Source organism: Rhinopithecus roxellana, chromosome 12, assembly GCF_007565055.1.
Source record: "Rhinopithecus roxellana isolate Shanxi Qingling chromosome 12, ASM756505v1, whole genome shotgun sequence".
NCBI classification, from domain to species: Eukaryota; Metazoa; Chordata; class Mammalia; order Primates; family Cercopithecidae; genus Rhinopithecus; species Rhinopithecus roxellana.
This window is the reverse complement of record NC_044560.1, coordinates 113020548-113043733: the sequence shown is the minus strand read 5'-3', so window position 1 is coordinate 113043733 and position 23186 is coordinate 113020548. Positions and strand designations below refer to the sequence as shown.

At 44.3% G+C, this 23186-nt stretch overlaps 1 protein-coding gene across 3 annotated transcripts in view; it reads left to right on the top strand.

Annotated features, from left to right (window-relative positions):
* The window catches only part of KIAA0355 (KIAA0355 ortholog), a 105044-nt gene that overhangs the window by 2958 nt on the left and 78900 nt on the right, over positions 1 to 23186 (top strand). Inside the window, exon 1 of one of the 3 annotated variants that reach the window (XM_010359621.2) lies at positions 12928 to 13181. The exons of 1 other annotated variant lie outside the window; for it this stretch is intronic. The gene's annotated coding sequence lies outside the window, so the exon portion shown is untranslated. Of the gene's footprint in view, positions 1 to 12927; positions 13182 to 13359; positions 13680 to 23186 lie in introns of those variants that run through there. One more of the 3 variants, XM_030942209.1, reaches the window with a different exon arrangement.

The following is a 23186-nucleotide window of genomic DNA, read 5'->3' as shown; positions in this document are numbered from 1 at the left end:
ATTTTAGTAAATGTTTATTTTGTTGAAAACCTATAGCCTAATACATCAGGATCCATGTGTCAAGTGGGTCTTCCAAGTCTATAGGAAAATAATTGTTTCTGAAAGCTAGCAGGCTGGGATATCTCATGGGTTGGGTGTCCACTCTTTTTTTTTTTTTTTTTGAGTCGGAGTCTCCCTCTGTCCCCCAGGCTGGAGTGCAGTGGTGCAATCTTGGCTCACTGCAACCTCCACCTCCTGGGTTCAAGCGATTCTCCTGCCTCAGCCTCCCTCGGAGCTGGGATCACAGGTGTGAGCCACCACGCCCAGCCAATCACTCTCTCTTTTTTCCTCTTGTGACTTTGTCCTTAGTAAAAAATGATGATCTTCCTAGGTAGGCAAAAAAATGTTGATTTAGATAAGGAATTGATTTGTTTTGGAGTTATTGAAAAGCGGGTTGCCGTTTTCTCTGAAGTGTAAGTTCACAGAGAGCCTGAATGTTGTGTTTGGATAAGGAAAAACAGCAACAGGTTGTGCTTGTGCTTGAAATGTCTTTAACTCTACTGAAATTGCCCTCTTGAGGGTCCCCTAATTGATGCATGCAGTGGCGATTGCTTAATCATTTTCCTTGATTTTGATCTCAGGTATTTGGCATGGTGAGCTATTCTTTCTTCCTCTCGTGAATCTCTCATTGATTGGCCTGCTTTTTTCTTTTTCTTTCCTTTTTTTTTTTTTTGAGACAGAGTCTTGCTCTGTTGCCCAGGCTGGAGTGCAGTGGTGCGATCTCAGCTCATTGCAACCTCTGGCTTCAGGGGCTCAAGCGATTCTCTTGCCTCAGCCTCCCGACTAGCTGGGATTACAGGTCTGTGTCACCACCTCCAGCTAATTTTTGTATTTTTAGTAGAGATAGGGTTTCACCATGTTGGCCAGGCTAGTCTTGAACTCCTGACCTCAAATGATCCACCCTTCTCGGCCTCCCAGAGTGCTGGGATTACAGGCGTGAGACAGCACGCCCAGCCTTGATTGGCCTTCTTGACTTGAAACTAGTGTGGTCATTTCTTGCAATCTGTGACTACATTTTCTCATTTGTCTTTACTGCTTCTCTTCATACATATACCTTGGGGCATTTTCTGAAGCCTAGCTTTGTACCTCTTACCCTCCCCTCCAAAACATGTTCCTTCCCACTCTTCCAGTATATGAGTCCTGGGTAGAGAACTACCTTATTTCCTCACCTCTGCCACCACTTAGTGACCCTCGACTCAGACTTTTCTGCAAGTCAATTCTTTTTCTCCTGCTCAGTAACCCCTGGACATGTTCCTGAGGCCATACTTTCTCCAGGTGAAGAAAATATCACTTCTGGCCAGGCACAGTGGCTCACGTCTGTAATCCCAGCACTTTGGGAGGGCGAGTTGGGCGGATCATGAGGTCAGGAGACCAAGTCCATCCTGGCTAACATGGTGAAACCACATCTCTACTAAAAAAACTACAAAAAAATTAGCCGGGTGTGGTGGTGGGCCCCTATAGTCCCAGTTACTCTGGAGGCTGAGGTATGAGAATGGTGTGAACCCGAGAGGCGGTGAGCCGCGATCGCACCGCTGCACTCCAGCTTGGGTGACAGAGCGAGACTCCATCTCAAAAAAAAAGAAAAAAGAAAATATCATTTCTTTGCAAGGACAAGGTGGGAGTTTTACTTGATCTCAGGAGTTGGAGACCAGCCTGGGCAACATAGTGAGACCTCCGTCTCTTAAAAAAATGAATTTTAGATTGGGCACAGGGGCTCATGCCTGTGATCCCAGAACTTTGGGAGGCCAAGGTGGGAGGATTGCTTGAGATCAGCCTAGGCAACATAGTGAGACCCCAAAATTATCTAGGTGTGGTGGTCCATGCCTGTCTTTCCAGCTACTTGGGAGGCTGAGGCGGGAGGGTTGCTTGAGCCTGGGAGGTTAAGGGTTCAGTAAACTGTGATTGTGCCCCTGTACTCCAGCCCAAGCAGCAGAGTGAGACCCTGTCTCAAAATAAATAAGTAAATAAATAAATAAATAAATAAATATCACTTATCAAAGTGTCCTGTCCTTCCTGACTCTGAGGTTCTTACCAGCTGATGAATCACATCTTCCTTCTTGATATGGATTGTATTTGCCATTTACTTTCTATGCCCACACCTTGATTTAGACTTTGTACCTTTTTCCTAAGGGATTTCAGAATTAATGTGGTCCTGCCCTGGATGTGAAAGGAGACCCAGTGAATTTAGTCATGAATTGAGTTAGCTCACATTTGTGGAGTACCTACAGTACGGCCCAGTTACTTTACTGTAAGATCAGAATACAGAGCCTAACAGCATATCCTGGGAGGAATGCCAAATAAGCAATTGTCATAAAGTATCATAAGTGCCTAGAAGGGGAGACACCAAGTAACCTCTCCCAGTTTTCAGAGATCTTGTGTGTCTTGTTCACTGCTTTGATCTCCAGGGCCTAGGACACAGTGCGTTGGAAATGATGAAGTATTTGTTGAAGGAATGAATGATCATCTGAGAATGACATCAGAATAAATGTTACACATATTAGCTATCTATAGAAAAGATATAAGTCGAAAGATATTTTGTAAATGTAGTTTGAAGAATCTCAGGGAAAACTTTAAATTCAACCAAACTGACCCAGCTATAACCCCAGGAAGGCATGCTTGGAATGTGTTTGTAGCCAGAAAGCTTAAACTTAATTTTGTATCCTCAGAAGAAATACTTGTGCTTCTGGGAGAGGATTGGGACAGTGTCTGGAAATTGGGGTGGCGGGTCCAAGAGAGGAATTAGGTGGTGTGTGTGTAGCACTGTCTGGGGCCCTGACCAGAGGAGCAGTGTGCAGCGTTCCCTCTACAAAGCCATCTGCACTAATGCACAGATGGGCGTGTCCCTGTTGTTGCCTCTGGCTACGAGGGTCTCTCCCTTGCTTAGCGTCTGTTCTCCCAGTACCATCTGAGTAGAAGATAGCTGCATGTGGAGATTTCTTGGTAAGGAGAGAATGTGAGTGGTTGAGAGCTCTGCATCTAAGCTGCTTGGATCAGATCCTGGTCTTGGGATGCTGGCTAATCTTTCAGTTTTCTGATTTGTAGAATGGGGATAATAGTAGCACCTTTCTCCTAGTGTTGCAGTGAGGGCTCTGAGCATGCTCCCTGGCACCTGTGATAAGTATTCAATGAAAGTATTAGCTCTCGTTGGTGTTTATAAACTAATAACTGGCCTCTGGTTCATACATCAGTCTTCTTTGAGCTTAGATAGCCTAAATAATCAGTCCCCATGAAACTGCTTGCTTCTGGTTGCATTGAATAAGCTGATAAATAGACATTGGGAAGTAATGACAGATAAGCTGTTCCTAAACTGCTCATCCAGGGAATCCAGCCTGCAGTTCTCGGGAGACTTCCTGGAGAAGGCTGTTCTTGAGCTGAATACCGTGGGAAAAAGTAAGTCCAGTGCCACAGCAAGAGGGGAGGACTCTTGGGCAGGGGCATGACACGTCCAAAGGTGTGAAGGTGAGAGCAAGCATGAGGTATTTGAGCTGCAGAAGATTGAGGGTAGAGTCTGGACAGGTATGAATAAAGAATAGAGGGAAATGACATTGGAAAGCGGGACCAGTCCTTGAAATAACTAATAACAGTGTCTAACTGGGCACTAACAGCACTTCAGGTCCTGTGCTGAGTCCTTCGACTCACTGCGCTAACGAGGTTTGATGCTGAGGGCTTTGTCTATATTGCCTTTTTTAATCCTCATAACACCCCTTTGATGTAGGTACTTACCTCTGGTATGTGTGGCATCATGTCACATGTCACCTGGCAGGTCTCTCTGTTTTTTTTTTTTTTTTGAGATGGAATCTTGCTCTGTCATCCTGGCTGGAGTGTAGTGGCAGGCTCTCCGTTCACTGCAACGTCCACCTCCCGGGTTCAAGTGATTCTTCTGCCACAGCCTCCCGAGTAGCTGGGACTACAGGCGAGTGCCACCATACCCAGCTTATTTTTGTATTTTCAGTAGAGACAGGGTTTCACCATATTGGCCAGGCTGGTCTCGAACTCCTGACCTCGTGATCCGCCCACCTCGGCCTCTCAAAGTGCTAGAATTACAGGCTTGAGCCACCGCGCTGGCCTCAAAATATGAATTACCTTTTTTTTTTTTTTTTTTTTTTTTGAGGCCGAATCTCTCTCTCTCACCCAGGCTGTAGTCCAGTGGCACAATCTCAGCTCATTGCAACCTCCACCTCCTGGGTTGAAGTGATTCTCCTGCCTCGGCCTTCCAAGTAGCTGGGATTACAGGTATGCGCCACCATGCCCGGCTAATTTTTATATTTTTAGTAGAGACGGGGGTTTCACTGTATTGGCTAGGCTGATTTCGAACTCCTGACCTGATGTGATCCGCCCGCCTTGGCCTCCCAAAGTGCTGGGATTATAGGCATGAGCCACCTCACCTCTCACCTGGTCTCTGCTTCTTGATTCAGCCTGCACATGGCTGCCAAGGTAACTCCCACTGTCTTATATAGGTTTAAAAGCTTTTCGTGATCCTGTTTCCTGATGAAGTCCAGGCACACTAAGATTCTCTGACTTCAAGAAAAACCATGAAGTTAAAATGTAAAAATATGTACATCTTAGAATTTAATAAAAACAGCACAGGTGCAGATGTAGATCAAGCTCAGAGAAATAATCAGTGAAAAAAGCAAGGTGCAGAACAATGTATATTTGCCCATTTGTGCTTTTCTAATTTTAAACAAATTTCTCCACTTTTGAAGTAATATGTGCTTATTTATTTAAAAAAAAATATATAGGCCAGGCATGGTGGCTTACGCCTATAATCCCAGCACTTTGGGAGGCTGAGGTGGGCAGATCACCTGAGGTCCGGAGTTTGAGACCAGCCTGATGACATGGTGAAACCCCATCTCTACTAAAAATACAAAAATTAACCGGGCATGGTGGTGGGTACCTGTAATCCCAGCTGACCGGGAGGCTGCGGCAGGAGAATTGCTTGAACCTGGGAGGCGGAGGTTGCAATGAGCCAAGATCACGCCACTGCACTCCAGCCTGGGTGACAGAGTGAGACTCCATCTCAAAAATAAAAATAAAATAAATAATGTCTCCCTCTCTCGATAGATAGATAGATAGATAGATAGATAGATAGATAGATAGAGAGATAGAGAGATAGAGAGAGAGATACACATGAAATAAGTTTATAAGTGGAGAAATAATTTCTGGAATGATAGAAAAGAAACTGGTTGTTTTGGGATGAGACTCTAGAAAACCAGGCTGTTAGGCTGAGTTAGCATTTTCTTTGCATACCATTTTGTATGGTGTGAATTTTTTTCCCTGTGTATATGTATTTTCTTTCTTTCTTTCTTTCTTTCTTTCTTTCTTTCCTTCTTTCTTTCTTTCTTTCTCTCTTTCTCTCTTTCTTTTTTTTTTTTGAGACAGAGTCTTGTTCTGTTGTCTAGGCTGGAATGCAGTGGTACGATCTTGGCTCACTGCAACCTCCGTCTCCTGGGTTGAAGCGATTCTCCTTTCTCAGCCTCCTGAGTAGGTGGGATTACAGGCGCCCACCACCATGCCTGGCTAATTTTTGTATTTTTAGTAGAGACGGGGTTTCACCATGTTGGCCAGGCTGGTCTCAAACTCCTGAGCTCAAGTGATCCACCCGCCTTAGCCTCCCAAAGTGCTGGAATTACAGGTGTGAGTCACTGCACCCGGCCTATGTTTTCATTTTAACAATAACTTTTAAAATAAATGTCTATGATGTACATGGCTGTTGTGTAGAGTGAACGCAGCATAGAGGTTAAGAGTGAGGACTGTGTAAGACGGCTTGGGTTCAAGGCCTGCCCCTGCCTTGACCTCAGTTTACCTCCTCTGAAAATGGAGAGGTAGTAATACCTGCCTCCTGGGGTTGTAGCGAGGCATTACTGAGTTAATATTTGTAAAATCCTTGGAACAGTTCCCAGGAGGTATGTGTTTGTCGTTGTCTGTGTTGCTCTGTCCCTGTGCTGTGCATGACAGTAAGTGTAAAGATGTGTCCAGCCTCTGTCTCTGATGCTCCCAGTTCATTTGGAAAGGGAGAGCACCAGCTAATGACAGAGACAGCAGAGGTTGCAGGAGTCAGAAAAGGCTCCTTGGGAGCTGAGGTGGCCAAAGATGGTTTCATCAAAACGGCGGATGTTAAATATGGGTAATTTCTAGAGGGAAAAGAACACAAAGGGACTTTTTCCAAGGTTGTGTGTCCCAGCCAGCCTGAGGCAGGCAGAGGAGTCAGAAACAGGACAAGAGCTTTGAGGAGGCCTGAAATTGGGACATGTCATGTGATGGCATGTCATTGTTATATGGCAGAGTTTTTCTTGGCATATATATGAGACAATGATATGATTTGTAAATGACGGCATCTTTGACTCAATGAAGTGTGGTGGCTCTGCCTTGATGTTTGGAATGGCTGTGAGGTGTTCCTGTGTGATGTATTTAACAATCCTCGTAATGCAGGGCACGTGGGTTATTGCTCATAGCCAGTGTTGCTAGTCAGTGTTCTTGACGCAGGCTTCTACATTAACTGTGAGTGTGTTCTAGGATTCATGCCTGGATAGAGTATTGCTTTCCTTTCTTTTTTTTTTAGTCATTTTGATTATGTTCCTTGTGTCTGGGCCACTGTCAGGTAAGTGTTTTTTCAAATTGACAGTTGCAAAGAATCATAATGGGAAGATTTTTGAAAGTGGAATTAGAGCGAGATACTACCTGAAAGAAAATATAATTTTCTTACTAAAAATGATTTTGGAATTAAGTACTAGTTAGATGCTAATTATGGCCAGGAAACCTGGAAATACTTGCGTCTTCCCTCACCCCACCCCCAGGTCCCAGAGGTGGATGTATGTGCATGGGAACAGAGGCTGGGGAAAGCTGGCTTGGTTCCCAGATTTGGGTGCCGCAGGCTCTGGTGACCTAGGCAGGAAGAGGCGAAAGTGGTTCCTCTCACTAGCCACAAGGACCTGTGCTGCTTCTGTGTGTCAAGGTGGGAGAGAATGCGCTGCAACCTTGTGCTTGAGTCACTTTGTAATGTACTTTGTAATTTGAGGTGATGCCCCTCCTCAGCTGTGTCCCTTCTGTTCTTGCCTCTGGCTTGGGGTTGAAAGAGGAGGGAGTGGTGGGCAGGGAAATGGGAGGAGCCATGACCTCTTTCCCCTCCAGCGCACAGGGCACTACTTCTTTTAGTTTGTTGCTTGGACTTAGGAGCTGCAGGAAGGTAAGTTTTATTTCTGAAAGTTGTTTTAACTTACAGATTTTGGGGGTTCGAGGAAGTTTGTTTTCAACTAGTAGAAGACCAGAAATAAGAATTGCAGTGGAAGATGAAATGCTACCCTCTTACTAGTCCAGGGCTTCTTTCAGAGCAGTAGCTTTCATTTATGTAGACTGAGGGTATGGCGGAGGCTGTGCTTTATGGATTTAATCTTCAGCAGTACTGAGGCACAAGAGTTAGGCGACTTGCTCAAAGTTAGTAAGTGCTATTTATTCAGCTGATATTTACTAAGAGCAGGAATTCACATCTAGATCAGTCTGATTCCCATACCCATACCTGTAACTACTGCATTTTGGAAGTGTGTGGTTTCCATGAGGTTTCTTTGTATTGGAGCATCTACCTGAAAGGCGAGGAGCATTTTCTCCTTTTCCCTTATTAATGGTAAGCTCCTTGAGAGCAAGCATTATGTCTGTCTCTTCACTACTGCATGCTGGATGCTGGGAGCAGTGCTATGCACTTAGTAGAACCTTGGTGAACGTTTGAGTATGTGAAGGCTTATGGCGCAGATAAGTGGCACAGCTAGAAGCCAGCCAGGAGGTGAACCATTGTGGGCCTGCTCTCTGGGACTGTCTTCCCTGCCTAGCGGGTGGATGGTGAGGAATCACCTAGAATTTTCTCATTTTTTAATGTTTGACCTGCTGAAATATTTCTAGGGAAGAATGGGCTCCCTGGCTGTGACTCTGATTTTCTGTTTTTATTTTTTATTTTTTTGAGACAGAGGAGTCTCACTCTGACGCCCAGGCTGGAGTGCAGTGGCATAATCTCGGCTCACTGCAACCTCTGCCTCCTGGGTTCAAGCGATTCTCCTGCCTCAGCCTCCTGAGTAGCTGGGACTACAGGCGCACGCCACCACACCCAGCTAATTTTTGTATTTTTAGTGGAGATGGGGTTTCACTATGTTGGCCAGGATGGTCTCGATCTCTTGACCTCGGCCTCCCAAAGTGCTGGGATTACAGGTGTGAGCCATTGCGCCAGGCGACTTTCTAATCTTTTAGAGGGATGGGAAGGTTTGCTGGGTATGCAAAATTGGAGTCAGTGTTCTCAGCTTGGAAGAGATGTTACAATTTATTGATAAAATTTTTAATGGATGCCTTAAATTCTCAGAAATGGTCTTGAATCTTAAGTTTATCTAAAATTTATATAATCCCTCTCCATAGTGAGAAAAAAAATTTCTTTTTTTTTTTTTTTGAGACGGAGTGTCTGGCTCTGCTGCCCAGGCTGGAGTGCAGTGGCCGGCTCTCAGCTCACTGCAAGCTCCGCCTCCCGGGTTCATGCCATTCTCCTGCCTCAGCCTCCCGAGTAGCTGGGACTACAGGCGCCCGCCAGGTCGCCCGGCTAGTTTTTTGTATTTTTAGTAGAGACGGGGTTTCACCATGTTAGCCAGGATGGTCTTGAGCTCCTGACCTCGTGATCCGCCCGTCTCGGCCTCCCAAAGTGCTGGGATTACAGGCTTGAGCCACCGCGCCCGGCCTAAAAATTTCTAAATTATAGTTTGATTTATGTTTATATATAAGCTTCTGGATAAATACTTGTTTTTTTTTTACCCGTTTGAGGTTAATTTTGGATAGGTTCCATAGTGCAAAGTTGTTAAGAGTGGCAGTATAGAATTTTTAAGTTTTCTTGGGCCAAACATGGTAGTTTATGCCTATATCCCAGCACTTTGAAGAGCTCAGGTGGGAGGATCGCTTGAGGCCAGGAGTTCAAGACCAACCTGAACAACACAACAAGACCCTGTCTCTGCAAAAAAAAATAAAAAATTACCCAGGCATGATGGTATGTGCCTATAGTTCCAGCTACTTGGGAGGCTGAGGTAGGAAGTTGCCTGAGCCCGGGAGATCGAGGCTACAGTGAGCTGTGATCACACAGCTGCAGTACTCTAGCCTCGGCAACAGAGCAAGAGACTGTAGGGTCTCACTGCAGCCTCAATCTCCCTGGCTCAAACCATCCTCCTACCTCAGCCTCCCAAGTAACTGGGACTACAGATATATGCCAGCACACTGGGCTAATTTTTTTTGTTTACTTTTAGTAGAGTCGAAGTCTTGCTATGTTGCCCAGGTTGTTCTTAAGCTCCTGAGCTCAAGCAGTCTTCCTACCTTGGCCTCCCAAAATGCCGGGATTACAGGTATGAGCCACCACGTCCAGCCAAGACCCTGTCTTTAAAACAATAAGTAAAAACAAAAACAAAAAATATAATTTTAAGTCTTCTTAAATAACTTTCTAATGGACATAATTAGTTTTCAGTAGTCCAACTGTTTTTTACAAGTTTTGAAAACTTTTTTGGGATACCTGGGCTTTTTCACATTGTACCACACTGGACAAAAATAAACTGCAGGTTTCTAACTGGTGTAGATTGTTGATTTTTTTTTTTTTTTTTTTTACAAATTAGGTTTGAATAAATTATGTAATTGCTTTGTGATTTTTTTTTTTTTTTTTTTTGAGACGGAGTCTTGCTCTGTTGCCCAGGCTGGAGTGCAGTGGGGTGATCTTGGCTCACTGCAACCTCCACCTCCCAGGTTCAAGCGATTCTCCTGCCTCAGCCTCCTGAGTAGCTGGGATTGTAGGCGCCTGCCACCACGCCTGGCTAATTTTTGTATTTTTAGTAGAGATGGGGTTTCTTCATGTTGGCCAGGCTGGTCTCGAACTCGTGACCTCAAGTGATCCACCCACCTCAGCCTCCCAAAGTGCTGGGATTACAGGCATGAGCCACTGCACCCGGTGCTTTGTGATTTTTTTTTTTTTTTTTTTTGAGATGGGTCTTGTTCTGTCGCCCAGGTTGGAGTGCAGTGGCACCATCTTGGCTCACTGCAAGTCCGCCTCCTGAGTTCATACCATTCTCCTGCCTCAGCCTCCCGAGTAGCTGGGACTATAGGCGCCTACCACCACACCCGGCTAATTTTTTGTATTTTTAGTAGAGGCGAGGTTTCACCGTGTTAGCCAGGATGGTCTCGATTTCCTTACCTGTGATCTGCCCGCCTCGACCTCCCAAAGTGCTGGGATTACAGGTGTGAGCCACTGCACCCAGTCTGTGATTAAAAAAAAAAAATTTACTTAGAAATAAATTATTTTGGCCGGGCGCGGTGGCTCAAGCCTGTAATCCCAGCACTCTGGGAGGCCGAGACGGGTGGATCACGAGGTCAGGAGATCGAGACCATCCTGGCTAACACCGTGAAACCCCGTCTCTACTAAAAAATACCAAAAAAGCTAGCTGGGCAAGGTGGCGGGCACCTGTAGTTCCAGCTACTCGGGAGGCTGAGGCAGGAGAATGACGTGAACCTGGGAGGCAGAGCTTGCAGTGAGGTGAGATCCGGCCACTGCACTCCAGCCTGGGTGACAGAGCGAGACTCCGTCTCAAAAAAAAAAAAAAAAAAAAAAAGAAAGAAATTATTTTCACTCCCTGATTTACATTTGAATTTCCACCACCAACACAATTTGTTGTCATGTTTTCATAGTACTTGGGAACATTTGATGCAGAAATTTTTAATGGTCCAAGAGTATTTTAGTTAATAGATGAAACCTTCATTGTACCTGAAAAAACTTTTTCGGAAGTTTAGGAGCCAGCTTTGTTCATCCTTTGGTGATGGGTGGTGGTTTGTATGTGTTTGTAGACAAAACTTTCCTTGGCGGGGATTTGCCCCTTTTTTTTGTTGTTTCTTCTCTCTTTGAAGGTCTCTGTTTAACAAAGATTTTTTTTTGGCTCACAGTGTTCCTCTAATAGAATTCCTTCAAGAGTTCTAATACTAGTTTTGTTTTGTTTTGTTTTGATGGCAGCAGGTTCTGAGAATGAGCTTTTGACTTCATAAGAAGACTAAAACAACAGTCTTAGAGTACAGTTAAGTCAATTTATTACCAGAAAATCAGACAGACAGCTGGGTCTGTCCTCATCAGGACCAAGTAATACTGGATTTTTTTTTTCATTAAATGTTCACTATTTTTCTTTGTATGAAATTGAGGCCAGGCATAGTGACTCACACTTGTAATCCCAGCACTTTGGGAGGTTGAGGTGGGAGGATTGCTTGAGTCCAGGAGTTTGAGACTGGCCCAGGCAACACAGTGAGACCCCGTCTCTTAAAAAAACAAAAAACCAAAAAAAAAAAAGAAAAAAGAAATTCAATATGTGGTGATTACTACCCGTTTCATTTACTTTTTTACTTACTAATGTAGTGACTGCTTAAAAAAGTGTTATGCGTTGGTCTTCCTGTTCCTCCCCCACCAAAAATAAAAGCAAAAACAACAAACCACCCCTCAATTGAAACAAAATTAAGCCTGTTCTTTATCTATATGACCACTTAGCACATTTGACCTATTTTTTTAAGACCTGTGTTATTTTGAAAGCAAATTTTGGCTCCGTTGACCTTATGGTTAGAAAAGTTGTTCTTCTGCTTAAATGAAATGATCAGTTGTTTGTAGATTACCAAATATAAAAGCTCTTCAGAACCGCTAATGATAAGTTGCTTTGGCTTCATAGAGGAACACCATGGTTTGTGGTGGTAGATTGTTACAGAGCGAATGTCAGTACCAGAGGCGGTCATGGATCACCACGTGGAAGCAGGTTGTTCCCACATGAGACTGGTAGCAAGCAGGTGGTGCATCTGTCTCCTTTCCCACTGCATCCTGGGTGTCTGGAGCCGCACAGGGTTGACCTGTGTCACTGAGCGGGGGCGAGGGGGAATGGCTGTAGAAGCCTCTTTATTTTACTTTTGATAGATTCTGGCACTGATTAGAAGGTTTATTCAGTAGTTTTTTTCCTATCCGCCTGGCACTGATTAGAGGGTTTATTCAGTAGTTTTTTTCCTATCCGCCTGAGTTTTCATAGCTCAATATAGGATAACCTGGGCTTCGGACTTTGTCAACCAATCAATTATATAGTAGCTCTTTGTTTTGTTTCTAAAATTTATTTCTCTTTCTTTCTTTCCGTCTTTCCGTCCTTCCTTCCGTCCTTTCCTTTCCTCTCCTGTCCTGTCCTGTCCTTTCCTTGTTTCCTTGTTTCCTTCTTTCCTTCCTCTTGCTGTGTTACCCAGGCTGGAGTGCAGTGGCGTGATCATAGCTCACTGCAACCTTGAACTCCTGGCCCCAAGTAATCCTCCTGCCTTGGCCCTCTGAAATGTTAGGATTACAGTGTGAGCCACCACACCTGACCCTTGTTTTGTTTTAGTAGCTACCTGTTGACTAGAAAAATAGTTTAATCTTGGCCTCCTTAAAACTTTTTCATTGTTATTTCTTACTTTGCTAGAACAGTTCAGTTTTTGCATATCTTCAAGTGAACATGCTTTAGTATTAATTCCTTGGAAGCCATTTCTGTAGAATAGGCTAGTGTCCAGTTTTGTCCAGTTTTCCTTTTGAAGCAGTGTTTCAGGCACAGAAATAGTCTGGGCCTGGTGGACCCCACCCCAAAGTGTCACTTCCTTTCCTCTGGCCTTGCTCTCCATGCCCGCCTTTCTCTTGTGATGTTTTAATGATACCCTCCCTGCTCGGTGATTTGTGTTCAGGAAGCTAGGCAGTGATTACTTTTGTTTCTGCTTTGTGAACTTCCTCCCCCACTTCCTATTTTTACCGCAGTTGCACAGGAAATGAGGCGGCTCCTGGCTGGCTGCTGCTAAGCAGTGATTTTAGGTGGCAGAGGACAAGGCCTTAGGACCTGAGCCATTTAAGGCATTTTCCACCTTAGTCTTTTCACTACCTTCTTCCTCTGGGAGTCATAGGAACATGATTTTGTGATTGGGTTGAAGTGACATCATGTCCTCAGCCTTGTGGGTGGAGATAGGGGTTGCTGTTTAGTTGGAGGACAGCACTTTTGTGAAGGAGGTGAGGGCTTTTTTCAGCAGTAACGATGTGGGTGGGATGTTGTGGCCCTGTGGCCTCTGCAGCTTGAGGGAAGGTGAAGTTGAAGGGAGAGGCCTTGTTGCAGGTAAGGATGGGAAGGTGGATTCTGGTTACTTTCTAGGGGGCCTTGACTGGCAGCTTGAAGTGAGCTGAGGAGCCCAGTCTGCTCTCTGATATCTTTGAGGAGAACCTCAGCCTCTGTGGCACCCTCCTTCTTCTGAACTCATGGCATTTGTTTTCTAAACGACTTACTTAGCATTTATCAGTCTCTTTTTTGATGATGCCTCTTCTTATCTTATGGACCAGTTATAGCTAAATTTATGGAGAAAGTTTGTATCATCTCCCCAGAAAGAAGTAATACTTGTTGTACATTAGTTAACTTGAATATGGAAGGTGCTCAAAGCATTAGTTTATCGGGGATTCTTAAGAGCTGCACTATTAACATTTTGGGGTGGATAATTCTTTGTAGGGGCTGTCTTGTGCGTTACAGGATGTTCAGCAGCACTTCTGGCCTCTACCCACTGGATGCTACCCACTAGCACTTGCCCAGTGTGACAATCAGAGCATCTCCAGACATTGCCAGGTATTGGTAGGGCAGAGAGGGACACGTAATTATACTTTTCCCCATTGTTGAGAACCACTGTGTTAAAGAATTGAATTACTAATGACCAATTTATAAAATGGAATAAAGTAGAATGTTTGGTTCCCTGGGACTGAAGCCATTTGTTAGTTTCTACTTCCATATCTGACATTCTCATAATTCTTAGTTTGCTACTTAGAGTGTGCTGTGCTCTATCAGCTTCAGCTAGCGTTCAGGTATACCTTCTGTGCACTTTCTTTCTTTCTTTCTTTTTTTTTTTCTTTTTTGAGATGGGATCTCACTCTGTTGCCCAGGCTAGAGTGCTGTGGCACAGTCTTGGCTCACTGCAACCTCTATCTCCCAGGTTCAACCGATTCTCCTGCCTCAGCCTAACTAGTAGCTGGGACTACAGGTGTGCGCTGTACACCCACACCACACCACACACCACACACCACACCCGTCTTTTTAGTAGAGACGGAGTTTCACCATGTTGGCCAGGCTGATCTCGATCTCCTGACCTCGTGATCCACCCGCCTTAGCCTTTCAAAGTGCTGGGATTACAGGTGTGAGCCACTGCGCCCGGCTCTTTCTGTGTACTTTCATTGAAAGAGCTAGGGGCTGGGCGTGGTGGCTCATGTCTGTAATACCAGCACTTTGGGAGCCGAGGCAGAAGGATCGCTTGAGCCCAGGAGTTTGAGACCAGCCTGGGCAATGTAGGAAGACCCCATCTCTACAAAAAATCAAAGAATAAAAATTAGCTAAGCTACTTAGGAGGCTGAGGTGGGAGGAACACTTGAGCCTGGGAGGTTAAGGCTGCAGTGAGCTATGATCATGCCATTGTACTCTAGCCTGGGCCACAGAGCAAGTCTCAAAAAAAAAAAAAAAAGCTAGGACCTGAGCCTTTGGCAGGCTAGCTTCTTGTCCTCATAGAAGGCATTCTGTCAGCTTCTGTGCCTTGATTTTGCTTGCTCTGGGAGTCAAGTTCCTTGAAAGCTGAGTAGTGCAAGGGTAAAGGAGGTGATGAGAAGCATTTAGGATGTAATAATAACAATAGGTAACATTTATGGAGCAGTTGCTATAGAACTGGCACTATGGTGAACAGGATTGGCAGGATTGAAAGGACAGGCTAGTCGGGGAACAGGACGGGGACCATCTGGTTTAGGTTAAAAGTTGGTTGTGCCTTTGACCAAGCAAGGCAGTAAATGTAGCAGGAGTGGGAAATGGAAAGGTGACGGTAAAACTTTTTTTTTTTTTTGAAACATAGTCTTGCTCTGTTGCCCAGGCTGGAGTGCAGTGATGCAATCTTGGCTCACTGCAACCTCTGCCTCCTGGGTTCAAGTGATTCTCCTGCCTCAGTCTCCCAGGTAGCTCGGATTACAGGCGCCCGCCACCATGCCTGACTAATTTTTGTATTTTTAGTAGAGACAGGGTTTTGGTCAGGCTGTCTCAAACTCCTGACCTCAGGTGATCCACCCACTTCGGCTTTCCAAAGTGCTGGGATTACAGGCGTGAGCCCCCATGACCGGCCGTGAAAAGGTAAAACTTGAAGACCCTGCAGAGATGCCTCATGGGTCTGGTCCTTGGAGAGGGAGGTCTTGACTGGAGAGTTGAATTTGGGAATCATCAGCAGTGATATGGAGCATGATCTCCTTGAGAGAAGTTACTTTTCATTGCTCCAGCTTAACTTCGCCTCAGTTCCAAGAAGCTGACAGCCTTAACCATCTCCTAAGAGTGGTAAACAGAGTGCCATAGTCTGGATATTTGACAGAGGTGGGATGGTGCAAGGATGGAGAGCTCAACTTCTGGCAGCAGATTGCCACGTCCCAGACCTAGCTGTGTGGTGACCATTATCTTAGCCATGTGGTGAGAACGTGAATAACTCACTTCATCTTGTTAGATGCCTCACCTACCTTACAGGGTCATTGTGATAACCTCGTAATTTGATAACATGGCCAGGTGTGATGACTTACACCTGTAATCCCAGCACTTTGGGAGGCCGAGGAGGTTGGATCACTTGAGATCAGGAGTTCAAGACCAGCCTGGTTAACATGGTGAAAACCATCTCGACTAAAAACACAAAAATTAGCCAGGCGTGGTGGTGCATGCCTGTACTCCCAGTTACTTGGGAGGCTGAGGCCGGTCAATCGCTTGAACCCAGGAGGTGGAGATTGCAGTGAGCCGAGATTGTGCCACTGCACTCCAGCCTGGCCAGCAGAGGAAGACCCTGTCTCGAAAATAGATACCTAGATAGATAGATAGATAGATAGATAGATAGATAGATAGATAGATAGATAGATAAATAAATTTGATAACATGTAAACTGCATAGCACAGTGCTTGGCTGTTACCCACAGTTAATGTCAGCTGTTTCAAGTTATTTTATATCTAAAGCTCCAAGTATAATGCTTGACACGTCGTAGACACTTAGTGACTGGTCCATTTCTTTGGGGAGTACTTGTGTGGACGTGGCATGTCTTCACCAGCTTATTTATTTATTTTTAACAGAGCCTTATTTCTGGCATCTAACTGCTGCCTCTGTGGTTGGCAAGGGTGACTTCACGAATGTTGTAAAGAAATACCTTTAAATAAATACTGAGGATGAACTAATAATTCAACAAATATCTATTAAATGTTTACAACGTGCTTAGCACCCTTGGATGTTTTGAATGAGCTCAGAGGTCCTGGGGGTTGGAGGTGGCAGGGAAACCCAGAGCAAACCGGCAGTTGTGATCTAGCATGTTACAGTACAGCAGAATTAATGTTAAGATGGGGCTAAAAACAGGGTGTTACGGCAGGAGAGGAACCCCTCGCTCAGTCTGTCAAAGTGGTTTCTCAGAAGAAGTGATGCCTAAGTTAGACATCCAAGAGGAAAGAGAGTGAGCCAAGAGAGCTTTCCAGACAGTGGAAATGAAACGTGTGGCCGGGTGGCGAGAGGGAAGATGGCACATGTAGGCAGTGGGTGGTGTTGGGTGTAAGAAAATTGGGAAGGGTAGTGGAGAGCCATAGTGGATTTTAAGCACAGAGTGGTGTGATCACATTGACTCTGGAGACACAGCATCCAGAGGGGAGTAGCCCAGGCATTTGGAAGATCACTCAGGAGGTGCCTCTGTAATTCAGCCAGGAGGTAAAAACAGTAGCCTTGGTACGGCAGTGAAGATAGAAGGGAAAGGACTTGAGAGATACTAAGAAGGCAGGAAGAGGCCGGGCACTGTGGCTCACACCTGTAATCCCAGCATTTTGGGAGGCCGAGGCGGGCGGATCACCTTTTGTCGGGAGTTCGAGACCAGCCTGACCAATATGGAGAAACCCCGTATCTACTAAAAATACAAAATTAGCCAGGCGTGGTGGTGCATGCCTGTAATCCCAGCTACTCGGGAGGCTGAGGCAGGAGAATCGCTTGAACCTGGGAGGCGGAGGTTGCAGTGAGCCGAGATCTCGCTATTGCACTCCAGTCTGGGAAACAAGAGCGAAACTCCGTCTCAAGAAGGCAGGAAGGATAAGACTGTGATTAATTGGATGTGAAGGAGAGTGAGGAGTAGAGGTAACTCCCAGGTTTCTGCCTTGTTCAAGTAGGTAGATGGTGATGTCTTTTGCCAAGACTGGGAAGGCATATTGAAAGACTTGGGAAATTTGGTTTTGGATTTTTGACTTTGGGAACTGTCCACTAGGCAGTTGAATATTTGGGTTCTGGAGCACAGGACAAAGATCTGGGCTGGAGAGATGGATTTGGGAATCTTCCCAGAAGGAATATGTTGCTCTTAGAAACAGAGAGGGCACAACACTTAAGGTCTGTCAGAGCAGGAGTAGCTCAAAGGGGCAACTAAGAATGGCCAGAGAGGTATGAGGAGAGCCAGCACTAGCGTCTTTTTGTGTTAGCAACCTACAGAGTTGCTTCACTTTGTAATGTGGTAACAGATAAAGGGAGCTAAAAAAGTAGAGTTCTAAGGAAGGTCCGAGCAAAGCACTGAATTTTCCAGGCATTTTCTTTTGCCTGGATAGATATTTTAAATTTATGAATTTTTTTTTTTTAATTTATGAATGTTGAGAATAAAATTCTTCAAAGCATTTTTCTAGAGTGCATTTCTAAATATGGTTTGAGTCAGTCTGAACTGACTAAAAACATGGAAATGGTTGGGCTTTGAACTTCATAGACAATAACTTCACTAATCTGCCTAAAGAATTTCCTGTAGTGTCTCCACATTATCAAGGGTAGATATTTGGATTTACATTTTTGTGGATTGGAGAGGACAGAACATTTTCTGTGTGTTTTTTTTTTTTCTCAGAAGAGGGAATTGTTTAGGAATGATTCATCTTTATATTTTTTGTAACAGTTTTATTGAAATATAATTCACATACCATACAGTTTACCCATTTAAAGTATATAAATTGGTGGGTTTTAGTGTATTCATAGCAACCATCACCAGTTTTAGAATGTTTTCATCATTCTGCAAATAAACCATATACCCATTAGCAGTCCCTTATTTCCCCCGTTCCACACCCCCACCCCTAGCCTTAGGCAACCATTAATTGACTTAATTGACTTTTTGTTTCAATGGATTTGCCTAGTTGGTACAGTTCATATTAAGGGAACCATACATGGCCTCTTGGGTCTGGCTTCTTTCACTTAGCATAATGTTTTCAAGGTTCATCCGTGTATCAGTACTTTATTCCTTTTCATGGCTGAATAATATTCCATTGTATAGTTATACTACATTTTGTTTATCCATTTGTCAATTGATAGACATTTGAGTTGTTTTCAGGTTTTGGTATTATGATAATATTGCTCAAAACATTCATATGCATGTTTGTGTGTAGGTATGTTTTTCATTTCTCTTGGATATATACCTAGGAGTAGAATTTCTTGGTTGTGTGGTAATATTTTGTTTAACTGTCTGAGGAACTGCCACTGTGTTTTCCAACGTGTCTGTATCATTTTGTATTCCCCTGAGCAGTATATGAGGATTCCAAATTCTGTAACATTTTGCCAACACTTGTTATTGTCTGTTTGATTATAGTTATGCTAGTGGTTGTGAAGAGGTATCTCATTGTGGTTTTGATTTGCATTTCCCTGATAGTTAATGATGTTGGCTGTCTTTTCATATGCTTATTGGGACATCTTATTTGGAGGGTTCATCTATATTTGGTTTCTGTTTGTTTTTTTCTTTTTTTTTTTTTTTTGAGACGGAATCTCGCTCTGTCGCCCAGCCTGGAGTGCAGTGGCCGGATCTCAGCTCACTGCAAGCTCCGCCTCCTGGGTTTACACCATTCTCCTGCCTCAGCCTCCCGAGTAGCTGGGACTACAGGCGCCCGCCACCTTACCTGGCTAGTTTTTTGTATTTTTTAGTAGAGACGGGGTTTCACTGCGTTAGCCAGGATGGTCTTGATCTCCTGACCTCGTGATCCGCCCGTCTCGGCCTCCCAAAGTGCTGGGATTACAGGCTTGAGCCACTGCGCCCGGCCTTTTTTTTCTTTAGAGATGGAGTCTTGCTCTGTCGTTTAGGCTGGAGTGCAGTGGTGCCATCTTGGCTCACTGCAACCTATGTTTTCTGGGTTCAAGCAGTTCTGCCTCAGCCTCCTGAGTAGCTGGGATTACAGGTGTGCACCACCACGCCTGGCTAATTTTTGGATTTTTGGTAGAGACCGGGTTTCACCATGTTGGCCAGGCTGGTCTTACACTCCTGGCCTCAGGTGATCTGCCTGCCTCGGCCTCCCAAAGTGCTGGGATTAAGGGGTGAGCCCGCGCCCAGCCCGTACATATTTGATCATCAGTTTTGGCAAGGTGAATTAAGTTGCAAAACCTGAAACTTTAAAGGAACAAACATACATATTTGTTTGTAGAAAGGAGGAGAAAAGAGTGTGTGTGTGTGTGTATGTATGTGTGTGTGTATGTACATATGTGTTTATGTACAATGGAAGGTGCCATATACAGATTTGTAAAAGTTAAAGGACAGGCTCCCCAGAGAAATAGCCAGTGTGCTCCATCCACATCAAGCCTGAGCATGAGAGGAGAGTTCTGGATAATCCTGTTACCTGGCTCTGACTTTGGAAGTGGAGACTATGATCTCTGTCTTCTCCCTCATATCATCTGTCTTAAGGTCACAGATGCTGCAGCCACTGTCAGGTTTCCACAAGCCAGTCACCTTTCAGGTGGAGAGGTAGCTTGCTATAGCTGCCAATTTCTCAGGTTTGCACGACAGTGCCACTGGAACAATGGCTCATTCATGTCAGATTTCCAGAGAGTCGGCCAGCACACTTGCGAGAATCCAGCTATGAACAAGCCATTGCTGTCTTTAGGAGCTTATGTGCCAGGTGGTAAGGTGTACATATGCAAATAAAATGGTAAGATGATTGCAAGTTGTCATGAAGACAAGACAGCATTGTAGGGGGGAGGTGACCCTAGATTAGACAGGTTGGCTGTGGAAGGCTTCTCTGAGGGTGTAACACTTGTTTTTAGAGCTAAAGGATGATAGGGAGGAGCATCATGAGTAGGTGGGAGGCAGGAGCTTTCTGGATAGAGGCAGCAGCATGTGCAAAGAGCTTGGGGCACTAGAAGAACTGGAAGATGAATGGTGTGACTGCAGAATGATGAGCGAGGGTCAGGAGGCACAACATGAGGCTGGAGAGGTGGGCAGGGCTGTGCGGGTCTCAGTAAGGAGTTTGATTTTATTTGAAGTGCCAAGGACCATTGGGTATAAATTCTTTGTAAACTGCATGCAGAAGAGAGATTAAAAGGTTGGCAGAAAGGAATAAAAATGCAACTGGAGGACCAAACTGGTAAAAATTGCCCCCAAGGGTCTACCAGAATCCTAATTCACTTAGGCTAATAAGATCAGTGGTTACTTATGAAGAACGCGATTGAAAAGACCTATGAAAAAACACGTGAAATTTGGAGTGTCTCTGTCTCTCATGTTTCCTATAAGTTATTCGCTATAGAGACTCGATTAGATTTTGATTCAGTATTTTAGGCAAAAATATTTTTTGGGTGATGCTGTGTGCTTCCTATTTTGTCACAATGATAGGCATATAATTATATGTTTAGTTCCCCACCTTAATGATGCTAAAAGTAATTAGTGGGTTCAGGTGTTATGCCTGATTCCTTCATCATAGACTTCCCCATCAAGTTTCACCGTATCATTTTAACAGTGACTAATAATCATTGACTAGATACACTATTTCATTAGAGTTGCAAAATAATAGTTTTCCTAGCATTTCTTCTATATTTATGGGCTAATTTTCTTTGATTAAGCTCTTTTCTAAATGGAGTATTCCAAAAAAGACTATATAAACAGGAAAAGCAGTATAAATGCTTGATTTCACCCCCACATCCCCAACAGTTTTCAGAACAATAGCTTGGTGCCTTAACACCTCCACAGATAGGTGACCAATGGAATTTTTCTTAGTATCATTTTTGACTCATGTTTTTTATTGTGGTAGAATATGCATAACATAAAATTTACAGTTTTAACCATTTTTATGTATACATTTCAGTGGCATTAAGTACATTAATAGTGTGCAACCATCACCACCATCGATCTCCAGAACTTTTCAACATCCCAAACTGAAAGTCTTGGCCAGGCACTGTGGCTCATGCCGGTAATCCCAGCACTTTGGGAGGCTGAAGCGGGTGGATCACCTGAGGTCAGAAGTTTGAGACCAGCCTGGCCAACATGGTGAAACCCTGTCTCTGCTAAAGATACAAAAAGTAGCCGAATGTGGTGGCATGAACCTGTAGTCCCAGCTACTTGGGAGGCTGAGGCATGAGAATTGCTTGAACCCAGGAGGCAGAGGTTACAGTGAACCAAAATTGTACCACTAGTACTCCAGCCTGGGCGACAGAGCAAGACTTCGTCTCAAAACAAAAACAAAAGTCTTGCCTATTAAACAGTAACTCGGCATTTTCCCCTTCTCTCAGCTCCTGGTGAACAACCTCTCTTCTACTTTTTGTCTCCAAAAATTTGACTGTTTTAGGCACCTCATATATATGGAATCACACAGTATTTGTCCTTTAGTATCTGGCGTCTTAGCATAGTGTCTCCAAGGTTCATCCATGTTGGAACATGTTATTAGAATTTATTGACAGGGTCTCTGTCACCCAGGCTGGAGTGCAGTGGCGCAGTCAAGCTCACTGCGGCCTCATATGCCTGGGTTCAAGTGATCCTCATGCCTCAGCCTCCCAAGTAGCTGGAACTACAAATGTGCACCATCATGCCAAGCTAATTTTTAAATTTTCTGTAGAGACAGGGTCTCGCTATGTTGCCCAGGCTAGTCTCAAACTGGCCCCAAGCATCTTCCTACCTCAGACTCCCAAAGTGCTAGGATTACAGGCATGAGCCACTGCTTCCAGCCTTTCTTCCTTTTTAATGCTAAATAATAGTCCATTGTATGGATATACCACATTTGTTTATTCATCTTCCATGGACATTTGGATTGTTTCCACCTTTTGACTGTTATGAATAATGCTTCTGTGAACATGGGTGAAGAAATACCTGTTCATGTCCTTGCTTTCAATTCTTTTGCATGTATGTGCAGAAATTGCTGAATCATGTGGTAATTCCATGTTTAATTTTTTTAAGGAAGCACCTACTGTTTTCCACAGTAGCCACACTATTTTATATTCCCACTAGCAATACACAGGGCTTCCAATTTCTCCATGTCCTTGCAAGCACTTTTTGTTTTGTTTTTGAGACAGTGTCTCGCTCTGTGGCCCAGGCTGGAGTTCAGTGGCCCACTGCGATCTCGGCTCACTGCAACCTGTGCTTCCTAGGCTCAGGTGATCCTCCCACCTCTGCCTCCCAAGTAGCTGGGACCACGCCTGGCTATTTTTTTTTATTTTTAGTAGAGACGGGGTTTCTCCATGTTGCCCACGCTGGCAATGGCCAGCACTTATTTTCTGTGTTTTGTTTATTTTAACATTAGCCATCCTAATGGGGTATGAAGTGGTATCTCATTGTTGTTTTGATTTGCGTTTTCCTAGTTATATTATTCCCTAGTTGTACTGTCCGTTCTTGCCTTACTATAAAGAAATACCTGAAACTGGGTAATTTATAAACAAAAGTGGTTCAGTTGGCTGTACAGGAAGTATGGCAGCATCTGCTTCTGGGGAGACCTTAGGGAGCTTTTACTGTGGCAGAAGGCAAAGCGGAGCAGGCATCTTAAATGGCAGGAGCCGGGACCGAGAGAGAAGAGGGAGGTGCTACCCACTTTTAAACAACCAGGTCTCAAACCCACTCCCTATTGAGTACAAAGGGGAAAACCCACCACATGATCCAGTCATCTCCTCCCAGGCCCCACCTCCAACATTGGGAATTATTATTCGTCGTGAGATTTGGATGGGGACACAGATTTAAACTATATCACTAGTGATTAGTGATGTTGAGCATCTCTTCATGTGCTTATTGGCTGTTTGTATACTTTTTGGTACAAGAGTCTATTCAAGTCCTTTGCCCATTTAAAAATTGGATTTTTGTGGTTGAGTTGTAGGAGTTCTTTATATATTCTGGATATTAGTTCC